Raw genomic sequence first — 13885 nt, forward strand, 5'->3', positions numbered from 1 at the left:
TGATGACAAGTGGACACTGATGTTCGATGGGGCTGTGAATATGAACGGTAACGGTGTTGGTGCAGTGTTGATCAATCCCAAAGGTGCTCATATACCTTTTTCTGCCAGATTGACATTCGACGTCACCAACAATGAAGCTGAGTACGAGGCTTGTATCATGGGGATAGAAGAAGCCATTGATCTGAGAATCAAAACAATCGACATATTTGGAGATTCAGCTCTAGTGATCAATCAGGTCAATGGAGATTGGAATACGAACCAGCCACATCTGATTCCGTACAGAGATTACACCAGAAGAATACTGACGTTCTTCAAGAAGGTGAAGTTGTATCACGTCCCCCGAGACGAGAATCAGATGGCTGATGCTTTGGCTACTTTATCCTCTATGATAAAGGTTCATTGGTGGAATCATGTGCCACATGTTGCTGTGAATCGACTCGAGAGGCCTGCATATGTGTTCGCAGCCGAGTCTGTTAATGCTATTGATGATAAGCCGTGGTACTTTGACATCAAGAATTTCCTCAAGACTCAAGAGTATCCTGAGGGTGCGTCGAAGAATGATAGGAAGACCCTGAGAAGGCTTGCTGGAAGCTTTTATCTGAATCAGGATGATGTGCTATACAAGCGGAACTTTGACATGGTCTTGCTCAGATGCGTGGATAGACACGAAGCAGACATGTTAATGCAAGAAGTGCACGAGGGTTCGTTTGGTACCCACGCTGGTGGTCATGCAATGTCGAAGAAATTGCTGAGAGCCGGATATTATTGGATGACTATGGAATCCGATTGCTTCAAATATGCTCGGAAATGCCATAAGTGTCAAATCTATGCTGATAAGGTGCATGTACCACCAAGCCCGTTGAATGTCATGAACTCACCCTGGCCGTTTGCCATGTGGGGCATCGACATGATCGGGAGGATTGAACCAACTGCTTCTAATGGACATCGCTTCATCTTGGTTGCGATCGATTACTTCACAAAATGGGTGGAAGCAGTTTCCTATGCCAACGTCACCAAACAAGTGGTTGCCCGGTTCATCAAGAAGGAAATCATCTGTCGTTATGGAGTTCCCGAGAGAATCATCACTGACAATGGTTCGAATCTCAATAACAAAATGATGAAAGACTTATGCAGAGATTTCAAGATTGAACATCACAATTCTTCTCCTTACAGACCAAAGATGAACGGTGCTGTAGAGGCGGCTAACAAAAACATCAAGAAGATTGTGCAGAAAATGGTCGTTACGTACAAGGATTGGCATGAGATGTTGCCTTTCGCTTTGCATGGATACCGTACCTCAGTGCGTACGTCGACCGGGGCAACCCCCTACTCCCTTGTGTATGGTATGGAGGCAGTCCTACCAGTTGAAGTGGAGATCCCTTCTCTGAGGGTACTATTGGATGTCAAGCTGGACGAAGCCGAGTGGATTCGTACAAGGTTTAATGAGTTAAGCCTTATTGAAGAAAGACGTTTAGCAGCTGTTTGCCATGGGCAGTTGTATCAGAGAAGGATGAAGCGAGCCTTTGATCAGAAAGTGCGTCCTCGGACATTTCAAACTGGCGATCTAGTTTTGAAGAGGATCCTTCCTCCCGGTACAGATAACAGGGGCAAGTGGACTCCTAATTACGAAGGTCCGTATGTTGTGAAGAAGGTTTTCTCCGGTGGAGCCTTGATGCTTACAACTATGGATGGTGAAGACTTTCCTTCCCCTGTCAACTCAGATGTAGTCAAAAAATACTTCGCGTAAATTGACCCGCTGGACAAAAAGAATAAAATAGTCCAGGCAAAAATGGGCATCCCGGCGAACCAAAAAACAGAAAGAAAAGGTTCGGGCAAAAGTTAGGGATAAAAACGAAAAAATTGTACACCCGGTAAGTCGAAAACCCGCAAGGGCGGCTTAGGCAAAAATGGGTATCCCGGTGGATTGAAAACCCGAAAGGGCGATCCAGCCAAAAGAGGGATTAAAGCGAAGACTACAGTCTGAGTTATCTGTATTTCGTCATGCTTCGTCAACTACCATCTCGACAGATGTGATCGGTCCAGTCAGTCTTCTCAGAAGGCAAGGAATTGGGAGGAAACTGATGATCTATGAGTTATAACAGAGTTGGGAAACAGTGGATGCCGTGTTCACATTGCCATTAGGATAGTTTATTTTTTCCTTTTGTGCGCAATTACCTCTTTCTAGGAATTGCTTCCCAATGTATTTTGCCTTTTCAGGCACACTTTCAATCAATAAAAGTCGCTATTCAGATGAATTGCCCTTGTTTTTACTTTTACTGTTTTGTTTGCAAAAACGTCCGATTTTTGATAAACATTGCATATAAAAACATGAAGGCTAAACAATGACGTGCAGAAAGATTAAAACATTTGAAAATCATTTCGAATGTTGAGGACACTTGAGCGTATCTTGTCCATGTACTCCCTGGGGCATCTGTCGTTCCGATTTGCAGGTCGTCACCTGTGAATATTTTCCCCAGTAAGGTCGTCGCCTGTGAGCATTCTCCAGCAATGCTTTCCCCAGACAGAATCATTACCCTAGCTATGGATTGTTCAAGCCTTCCCCAGCGAAGCAGTTATCTCTCCAGCAGAGTTTATCCTACCAGAGGATTGGATGAGTTATCGTGGCGGATCGATATCCGCATCCCCAGCTAAGTTGATTTCTACTTGTGAATATTGCGGGTCGTCCCCGGCGGAGTAGCAGTTATTCCCAAAAGCAGTCTGTTTTATCTGAGGTTTGCATGAAGCCTCATCCCCAAAGAGTCGCCTGATTTAGCTTCCCCAGCGGAGTTTTTATTTCCCCAAGCGGAATTTTTCATGGATTGATTGGGCTATCCCCGGCAGGTTTCCCTTTGCTTTCCCCTAGCAGAGTTGATTCATTTCTCTCCAACAAAGTTGTTTCATTACTCCCCGGCGAGTTGCTTTGTCTTCCCCTAGTGGATTTGTTTTGTTGGCTCTCCAGCAGCGGTTTGTATTGCTTCCCCCAGTGGATTTATCTTGAAGATTCCTCAGCACAGTCGTCCTGTGTATCTCTCCCCGCAGAGTTCTTATCATATTGCATTGCATATAGTAATCATTGCATCCTCAAAATTGCGTAGCATTTCCATTCCAATATGGAGCATTACGCCATAGAAAAATTCAAACATATGCATTCATGTGTTCGAAACCACATCAGACTGTATCCCCGGCAGAGGCAGGATCATATTTTGTTCAATATCAACACAGCAAATCAGCTACAGTTGCTTCGACAGCATTCGGATTTGATTATCCCCACAGAGGTTTATTTCCTCACCCGATGGTGACAGAGGTTTATTTCCTCACCCGATGGTGACAGAGGTTTATTTCCTCACCCGATGGTGACAGAGGTTTATTTCCTCACCCGATGGTGACAGAGGTTTATTTCCTCACCCGATGGTGACAGAGGTTTATTTCCTCACCCGATGGTGACAGAGGTTTATTTCCTCACCCGATGGTGACAGATAGTCTGTTTCTCCCTAGTGAGATTCCCAGCAAGTGATCAGCCTTGCTTCAACATATCAGATTTGTTTCTTGTGATACCAGTAAGTGTCATGTCAACACCCAAGTGTGTCTTTCTTTTTTGGTGTCGGTAAACGCCATTGCTTCGGTGTCGGTAAACATCGAGTCGTTCCACCCAGTCATCGGTAAATGTCTGGTCATTTTTTGGTGTCGGTAAACGCCATTGTTTCGGTGTCGGTAAACATCGAGTCTCACCCAGTCATCGGTAAATGTCTGGTCATTTTTTGGTGTCGGTAAACGCCATTGTTTCGGTGTCGGTAAACATCGAGTCTCACCCAGTCATCGGTAAATGTCTGGTCATTTTTTGGTGTCGGTAAACACCATTGCTTCGGTGTCGGTAAACATCGAGTCTTCCTTTCAGTCATCAGTAAATGTCTGATAATCCCCAACAGAAATCCCCAGTAGAGTCATCGGTAAATGTCTTATCTGGTTTTCAGTTGCAAATTTTTGTTTGTCTCTTACCATCGTGTCTCACCCCAGTCATCGGTAAATGTCTGGTCATTCTTTTTGATGTCGGTAAACATCATCTTTCGATGTCGGCAAACATCGTGTCTCATCCCAGTCATCGGTAAATGTCTGGTCATTCTTTGTTCTCTTGCTAATAAAATCAAAATCCCCAGAAGTCGTCGGTAAACGGTTTGTCTGGTATCACCACAAAGATTTTTGTTCCTCCCCAAGCGGAGATGCCATCGGTAAATGGCCCAGCTTTTTTGATATCGGTAAATATCGAGTTCCCAGTTGCAGCAGCCATCGGTAAATGGTCTTGCTAAGTTTGACATCGGTAAATGTCAAGTTTCTTTGAAGCCACCATCGGTAAATGGTTTTGCTTCCTTTTCAACATCAAACTATTCCCCAGCAGCCATCGGTAAATGGTCGGGTTGAAGTTGATATCGGTAAATATCAAGGTTCCAGTTTCTTCAACCATCGGTAAATGGTTTTGCTTTTCTGAAGCTGTCTTGCAGTTTGTCATCGGTAAATGACGTGGTTTTCTATGTATCATATCCAGTCGGTGCAAATTTCTACGGTTCTTTTGTATTCAATCCCTGTTTACCCTGAAAGTCTGACAGCAATCGCTATCATCCGTTCGGGTTCCCAGCTGATTGAATAGGGGCAGCTGTAGCACCTCAAATTTGCACCTATCATTGTACATATCATTTCATATTAGGTCATAACATATCATGATGCATTGCATAGCATTTGCATTGTCCCCAGTTGCCTCAAGTGCAAGCAAGCAGGAATTAGGTCAAACTGATCAGGAGGTCAGTCCACCATTCAAGCAAAGTTGTTTCACAAGGAGCAAAGGCCCTAGGGTTTGTCCATCAAGTTCACATGCCTTGGGGGTCTTTTTGAAGTGTTCAAGTCAAGGGTTGAAGGCTCAGATGTTATCAATCAATGCAAAGCCAGGTCAGAAACCCTAGATATTCAACAGTCAATCAAAACAGTGGATGGTGGCCATTCTTGTGGAATTTGGGCACCATGGTCAATTATCAAGAGTTCATATGTCTTGGGACATCATTTGAAGTCAAAATCTCAAGGAACTAGGGTTTGGAATTCATCAGAAGTGCACAGTCAAGTCCAAAACCCTAGAAAGTCAAAGTTGGTCAACTGTGGTTGATTCTTTGGATTTGATGGATGGAATTGGTTTGAAGGAGCTTATTCATGTCCTAGTAGGTCTCATATGTCATGGGAATCAACATCATGGAAGAAAATCAAGTCAATCAGAAAATTTTCCAGAAATAGGAACTGGACCTGTAATTTCAACTGCCAAAAATAGAAACTTCTTGATCCTCAACTTACATCATGATACAAGCTTCAAATGAATTTTTTCCCAACATGAAAGTTGAAGATCTTGTTCTCCCATTTTCAAAAAGTCCAAGAACTCTCAAATCCCATGTATGGTTGTCAAGATATGATCCAATCATTTTCATCAATTTTTGAACTTCAACTGAGCATATCTCTCAAACCATAAGGCCAAATTTGGTGGGGTTTTTTCCTACAAACCACATTTTTCATCCTCTTTCCAAAAATATAAATTTCATGACTTAAAACCTTGCCAGTCAAAATGGCATTTTTGGACCTATTCCTTTAAAAATCCAAGTTTGACTCATAGTTGACTTTTTGATCTATGGACTTTTTCTTAATTTGGCCAATTGGGTTTCACTTGATATCATATTTGTGACTTGCTCCAAGCATAATTTCATGTCCATTTCATCATTATGTCATAATTTTGGCCAAAGGTATAAATTGGTGCAATTTTGCAAATGGCATATTAAAAACAAAAACAAGTTGACAATGCATGGTGCAGACCAAAAACAAGTGGAGTTACAAGCCATTGTGCAGCCTGTTGAGGCCCAGTTCGACCAACCCTTGGCACCTTCCATTTCCATATGTGTAATTAGCAAACTTTGGCAAAAGAATTCATAAGAACAAAACCATGCTAGCAGCTCAAGTACAGACTATAAACAGCTTTTGCTAAGGCCAATTGCAGCCTGTTTTGAGGCCCAGCTCGGGCAATCCATACCCTCCTTTTCACTTGTGCACACAAGTGGTAAATATACAAGTGATGCATTTTAAACCAGACAAATTTAACACTTGATTGGCAGACTACAAACAGCAAAATTAAAGGTCTGTTTACAGCTTGTTGTGAGGCCCAAATCAAGCAGCATTCCACCATATACCTCCATATGCATCTTTTGGCCAAGATTAGCAATTTTGCAATTTGGTTCAAATAAACAAAACAAGCTTAGCATTCAATTAACATGGTTTAAACAGAAGTATATAATATGTTTTCTGTCACTTTGAACAACCCTAGCAGCCTCTAACAGATCATAATACATCCATTCTCTCTAACTTGCACTTTTGCACATTGTTTCTTTCTGGCCAAATTCTACAAACCCTCGAGTTTCCTTTGGTTTCTCCATCATCCAAACATCATTTCAAGCTCATTCCCATCGCTATTTCATAACTGGAAGAGGGATACACGACTGTGCTTCAACATATCCATCCATGGCAAATCGTGATTTGAGCAAAAACAAGACACATTGAGTCAGAGCATCTTCATTATTCACCATTGGAAGCACAAATCTCCATCTGTTCGAGCTTGTCCTGGCCAAATAACAACTGAGTTCCAAATTTCTTCAAGAGCAAGTAAATTTTCGACTATCCTCTTTCTTTAAACCATGCTATGTTTAGGATAGATTCTTGTATGCTGAATCCACTGCAACTTGTTTCATTCAATATGGTTGAGTAGGTTGTTAGAAATCTGGATTTGAAATTGTTGTTCATATGCTTTTTTTGATCGATTCTCTTTCCACAGCATGTTTCCATGAAAGTTAATGATAGATTTGTCTTTACCATGCTATGATGCTTCTATTGGTATGATCATTAGCCATTTCTGGGAAATTTCATTCATCAACAAAGTTTGATGTTCATAGTTCTTTTGGTCGATTCAATGTGTATGTGTTGTTTAAGTGGAAACTAATGATGGATTCATGATGTCCATGCCATGCTGAACATTTGTGTGTATTTAGTTTTGTTTTCTGGGATTTTTGTGGAAAAGCACGATTTTGGTGATGATGAAGGTTCATGTTGCTGCTTTGAAAAACCCTAAGTTTCTTTTTAAACCCAGAAAAATGGATGGTGATTGGCTGTTGTTGTTGGTGTTACTATTCCATTGAAAATTAGCCAATCAGGTTATTTCGTGTGTCCATGTGAAACGCGGCCGTTTAAGTTAGTGGGGGCCTTATTTACAAATACGCCACTCTGTCAACATAGTTTGACCTTCCATTCATGTCTTTTGTTCATGTTTATTCCAAATGATCACTCAATTTCAAAAAATCATTTCTCCCTCATTTTAACTCCAAAATTCATGCCAATTTTTGCATCATGCCCTGTTGAATGTCTAGTTTTTTATCATCATTTTTAATAATTTTTCTGATCATTGGATTTTAATTGGCTCTAGGGTTTGTGTTATGTGACCAGAATTGATACATCTTACCATTTCAATTGTGAAATACTCTTGATATATCCATTGCCTTTGAAATTTTGTGTGATGAAACTAGACATGTTGAACTTTGTTTCCATATAGAGTTTGTGGATTTCCCATTTGTGGTTTGCTGTTTATGATTTTTTGAAGTCATGTGTTACATTTGTTGCTATACCATGATCATGCATTTTCCCCAATTTTGTTCACATGCTTCCTTGCATCCAATTGACCCCATTTTTTGCATGAATGATCCTTTGTATGTCTATTTCATGTATGAATTTTCTTGGAATTAATCTTGCTGTTTTCCATTTGATTGAGAATTTTCTTCCATGCTTGGTCATTTGTTGACTTTTTGTGCTATGCCTTGCCAAATCCTTTGTGAAATTCTCATACCATATCACATGACCATGAAACTTCATATGTGATAACTAGACTCTTTGAGCTTTGCATTGGTGTTAATCTCATTCATTTCTCTTCTGTTTTCAAATTGATATGATTTTTTGAAGTTGACCTATGCTTGTTGACTTTCACCATGCTTACTTGAATTTGGTTTGACTTCATGATTTTATTTGACTGCCTTCCTCTCATCCAAATGCCATGAAATTTTACATGTATACCATGTTAGATGTTAGGATTGAGTGTGATTTATTTCATGATTTTTGAGATTGCTTAGGTTGACTTTTGATGCAAGTCATTCTGTTGACTTTTGTATGCTTTCCTTTGCCTTGTTTTGGTTTCAAATGTTCATGAAATGATCATAATGCATGATATGATTGTGGGCCCAATTGTGATTGCTTTCTAATTGGTTGACTTTGACTTTGAGTTGACTTTTCCTTGCTGCCTTGACTTTTTCCTTCATGTTTGACCCTAGGCTAGTCCTAGTGGTCCTTTGGACTTATGTTGAGTTTATCTGTTTCAGGTTGAGCATAGTGCTTCCAAGATCATACCAATTTGATTGATGTTTGTTTGTCTATATTGTGCTAACCTTTTGTTTTGTAGGTGACTCATGTAACTTGAGTCTTGCTTTGCACAGTTGACCTCCTGTGGTTGACTGTTTATCCATTTCTTTTGATTTTGACTGTTGACTTGTTTACTAATGAGTTTGACTTTTTTCAGGTATTTTAGTTGCCTAAGTTCTTTGAACTTGCTTGCTTTGCTTTTTAGCATTTGCTTTGAGGTATAATTACTTCTTCTTCATGTAGTCTGGAGACCCGGTCTGTTATTTGACCGGGCAAACTGTCTGAAGTCCTCCTTAAGAGGCAATGCCTGTGTTTGTTTAAATTTGTCCTAAGCAGGAAAAGTCCTTCAAGTAAGGCAATTGGTGGAAGGTAGGGATAAGCAATCTATCCCCCACTATTCAGTGTGTCCTCTCTTTGCTCCCAGTACCTGGTTGAAGCATTGAGATAAATACCCAAGATCTAATCGAGTCAATAATGTGGAGAGAGTTCCTACTTTCTGAACTCCCACACTTTCTTTGATGCTCTCTCTGATTTGAGATAGAAGCAATGAGGCACACCCCTCATCTCCTATTCATCTGCTTCACCTGAGCCCCTCAATGGCCAGGTTAAGAGCGACCTTCACCCATTACAGTGGACTTTCAAAGTCAAACCCTCTTGTGTGAGCCCCCAATTGTTTGGCTATAGAGTGTGCTGTTTGCTATTCATTGACTGATTGCTTGCTCTATGTGCATTTGCTTGCCTATATGTTATGCATTTATCACCATCAATTGTCATTAATGCATGAGCATCTCTTTTGTCTGTTTGACATCATTATTGTTGTTTACCCATTAAGGACAATTGTAAGTCCCACAAGTTGGCATTTGTTCCTATGATATGGAAGTGAGTATAAGTCCATCACATTGGCCACTCATCTTATCTTTGCTTGTTGTATAGTTTGTATGTGAGGATACAATTGTAAGTCCCACAAGTTGGCAGTTGTTTTCCTAGGATCATACTGTGTGTTAGAGTAAGTCCCACAAGTTGGCATCTGACATCCCTGTTCTGCTTTCTTTGTTTGTGTGAGGATACAATTGTAAGTCCCACAAGTTGGCAGTTGTTTTCCTAGGATCATACTGTGTGTTAGAGTAAGTCCCACAAGTTGGCATCTGACATCTACTGTTTTATTTTATCTGTTTATGAGAGGATGCAATTATAAGTCCCACAAGTTGGCATTTGCTTTCCTATGATCATGTGTGGGGTTAACCTAAGTCCCACAAGCTGGCAGTTGACTTCCATATTTCTTCATTGTTTTCTTTTTGAGGAGATTAGTGTAAGACCATTGAGTGGCCTCTGATATCCAGTTCTGTTTTAGGAGATTGGTGTAAACCCAGCCATTGGTATCCGATATCCGCTTTTGTTTGTGAGATTGGAGTAAGACCATTGAGTGGCATCCGGTATCATTTGTTTGTTTATTTCATCATTACTTACTTTCCATTCCAAAGGACACCCTTGAATCATTTCTCATATGATCTCAAGAAGTGAACCTCCTGAGAAGTTTTACTTTCCATCCTCACTCATTCATCCTCATTGTGTCCTAGAACCTTTTCACACTTTGATCTTAAACTTGACTTAGACATTGTGCAAACATCTTCATGTTTTTCAAACTAAAAACCTGGACTCAAGTCCTTGATTCTTTTCACAAACTCCATTTCATGATACTTCTTTTGAATTAACCTTAATCATACTTTGACTTCACTTTCATAATCACAATCAATTAACTTCACTCATTCACTTGTTTTGGCCATGTCCATTAATCTTTTCATACATTAGCCGTAGGTTTCAATTATCATTGTGGTTGATGTAAACCTCACCTTATCTTTAGTGAGTCGACAGTAAGACTTCCGTACTGAAAATAGGGTTAACCCCTCTCGTACGTCGAAGCTATCCTCGCATGGTGGATGTTGGTTTTGGTCGAGTGTTCTCCCATTGATAATGAAAAGCCTCAGTGCTATTGTTTAAAATTGAATCCAACTCACTTTTGGAAATCTTTTAGCCGAACTACGGCGTTTTGATCCTTACCTTTGATGGAAGGTACGTAGGCAGCGGGTTCATCCGCTCAAACCCAATAAAACTTGTACATTCTTTTCTCATCATCTCACTCCTGTTTGCAATGCATATGTCTTAACAAATAACAATCCTTTACAATAAGTGTGAAAAGGGCTCCCTAGGAGTACCTAGGACGTAGTGGGTGCCTAACACCTTCCCATTACGTAACTTACCCCTTACCCGGAATCTCTGATCTTTTATTAGTTTTCTACGTGTAAAACTTCTTAGGCTTTTGTTCGCTTTTTAGCCAATCCTTTGGATAAATAAAAGTGCGGTGGCGACTCGAAACTTCATTGTATTGCTTTGCTTATGGTTTAATCGATAAATCATATGGCGACGAATACACCGCTACAGTGACCAGTGGTAATTTGAAGGGGTTTGTCGATCAGTATGGGGATATTCTGACACTGTTGAAGATAGTAGTTGATCCGGTACCGCTGCAGACTCTTCTTCAGTTTTACGACCCAGAGCTTCGTTGTTTCATCTTTCAGGATTATCAGTTGGCGCCTACTCTCGAGGAGTACTCCATTCTGTTGAATGTTCCTATCTTGCATCAGGTTCCTTTCTTGGATGTTCCGAAGGAGGTTGATTTCAGAGTTGTTTCCAGAGCTCTCCATCTGAGTGTCAAAGAAGTCAGTGACAGTTGGAGGTCCAGTGGGGATGTTGTTGGTTTGCCTTTGAAGTTTCTGTTGAGGATTGCTAGAGAAGAAGCAGAGAAGGGGAATTGGGAAGCTTTTCATGCCCAGTTAGTTGTTATGATCTATGGGATCGTCTTGTTCCCGAGTATGCCCAACTTTGTGGATTATGCTGCAGTCAGTATCTTCATTGGAGGAAACCCGGTTCCTACTCTTTTAGCTGACACTTACTATGCTATCCACAGTAGGCATGGTAAGGGTGGGGCTATCAGATGTTGCCTTCCGTTGTTGCTCAGATGGTTCTTGTCTCTCCTGCCAGTCAGTGGACCTTTCGTAGATGCTCAGAGCACTCATAGGTGAACTCAGAGGGTTATGTCTCTTACTTCATATGATATCAGATGGCAGTCATATCGGATGGATGTGCGTGATGTTATTATGAGTTGTGGAGAATTCCGGAATGTGCCACTTGTGGGGACTAAGGGTTGCATCAATTACAACCCAGTTCTTTCTCTTCGCCAGTTAGGGTTCGTGATGAATGGAAGACCACTTGAAGCGGAGATAGCTGAGAGTGTGTATTTTGAGAAGCGAAGCGACCCTGTTAGATTGGAGCAGATAGGAAGAGCTTGGAAGTCTATTGGTGTTAAGGATGGAGCTGTCTTAGGGAAAAAGTTTGCCATTGCTATGCCTGATTATACTGATTGGGTGAAGAAGAGAGTGGAAACTTTGTTGTTGCCCTATGATAGGATGAGTCCGTTGCAAGTGCAACCGCCTTTGATCCTTGCTGAGAGTGTACCCGCTGAGCAGTACAAGCAAGCCCTGATGGAGAATCGCCGCCTGAAGGAGAAAGAGCAAGATGCCCAGATGGATTTGTACCAAGCCAAAACTGATAGGTTGAACCTGACTCATCAACTCAGAGACATCCAGAGTGTAGATGTTGGTGGAGTAAGGAGCAAGAAGAGATCTTATGCAGAGATGGAGAACTTGCTGAATGCAGAGCTCAGAGAGTGTTTGAGATTGCAGAGAGTTGAGGCCAGTTATCAGAAGAAGATCAGAGACTTGGAGAAGCAACTCAGAGACAAAGATATCCAGTTGAAGAAGGAGGTCGACCAGAGACTTGCATCAGAAGACCAACTTGCAGCAGAAGTTGTAGAGCTTAGAAGACAGTTGAAGGAGAGGATTACTCCCTTGCCAGAATGTTCGGAGTGTGAACTGTTGATAGACCAGTGTCACTACTTGAAGACGCTCATTCCCGGAAGTCGTTTGTCTTAGCTTGTATTCCTGATGTTTATGTTGAGAATCACCCTCAGGCCTGTTGGGTGGGATTCTTTGATGTATCTGGATCTTTGTTGACATTGTTGTATGATCCTTATGCTCATTTATAGATGAGATTGTTGGCTTTACTCTGCACTCATTGCTCTTGTGTATGTTGTTTCTGTGCTTCCTGTGTTGCCTTGCTGCAGGTTGCCATCTTTCGAAGATGAATCAGGCTCTTTGAATGCCTGAGAAATGAACATTTCATGTGTATCATATGCATTAGCATCATACTCATATCATTTTGCATCACAGGTGTTCTTGCGCACGACTTCTCACTCTGGTTCCTGTGTCAGGCAGGATAGCTGATCGAAGACCGCACCGGTATTCAACCAGACTTAATCACCAGAGAAGTATGGATCAGGTTCAGACTGAGTTGGCTGAGATGAGGGCGAACATGGCCCAGTTTATGACGATGATGCAAGGGGTTGCGCAAGGTCAGGAAGAGCTCCGAGCCCTGTTTCAGAGACAAGAGACCGTGATTCAGACGTCCAACCGTGCTTCGCCTATTGTTGCACCTGCTCATGAGAATGTCAATGTTGCTGCTCCCGCTAACGACTATGCCGTCGGGGATGAGTTAAGAGGAATAAGGATTAATGGACAGCCTCTTGCTGCTGAGACTGTCAATGTCAGAGCTACCCGGGATCCAATTCGTCATCCTTCTCCTATTGTCGACAGACAGGAGGACATGTTCACGCTGCTGAGTGAAGATGATGGTGATGTGGGAAGAATTGAGGATAGGGATCATAAGGTTGATGCCCTGGCTGAGAAGATTCGTGCGATGGAATGTCAAAACTCTCTTGGTTTTGATGTGACCAATATGGGGTTGGTTGAAGGTTTGAGAATCCCATACAAATTTAAAGCGCCGTCTTTTGATAAGTACAACGGTACTTCTTGCCCTCGCACTCACGTGCAGGCATATTATCGGAAAATCTCTGCGTATACTGATGATGAAAAGATGTGGATGTATTTTTTCCAAGATAGTCTATCTGGGGCTTCTTTGGACTGGTACATGGAATTGAAGAGAGATTCGATCCGATGCTGGAGGGATTTGGGTGAGGCCTTCTTGAGGCAATACAAACATAATATGGATATGGCACCGAGCCGGACTCAACTGCAAAGTCTATGTCAGAAATCCAATGAAAGCTTCAAGGAGTACGCCCAGAGGTGGCGTGAATTGGCTGCGAGAGTTCAACCCCCTATGCTGGAAAGGGAGTTGACAGACATGTTTATCGGCACTCTTCAAGGTGTGTTTATGGACCGGATGGGAAGCTGCCCATTGGGTAGTTTTTCTGATGTGGTCATTTGTGGAGAGAGGAATGAGAGCCTGATTAAAGCTGGTAAGATCCAAGATGCTGGTTCCTCATCGTCCAAGA

The sequence above is a fragment of the Lathyrus oleraceus genome, chromosome 4 (genome assembly GCF_024323335.1).
Source record: "Lathyrus oleraceus cultivar Zhongwan6 chromosome 4, CAAS_Psat_ZW6_1.0, whole genome shotgun sequence".
Taxonomy (NCBI): Eukaryota; Viridiplantae; Streptophyta; class Magnoliopsida; order Fabales; family Fabaceae; genus Lathyrus; species Lathyrus oleraceus.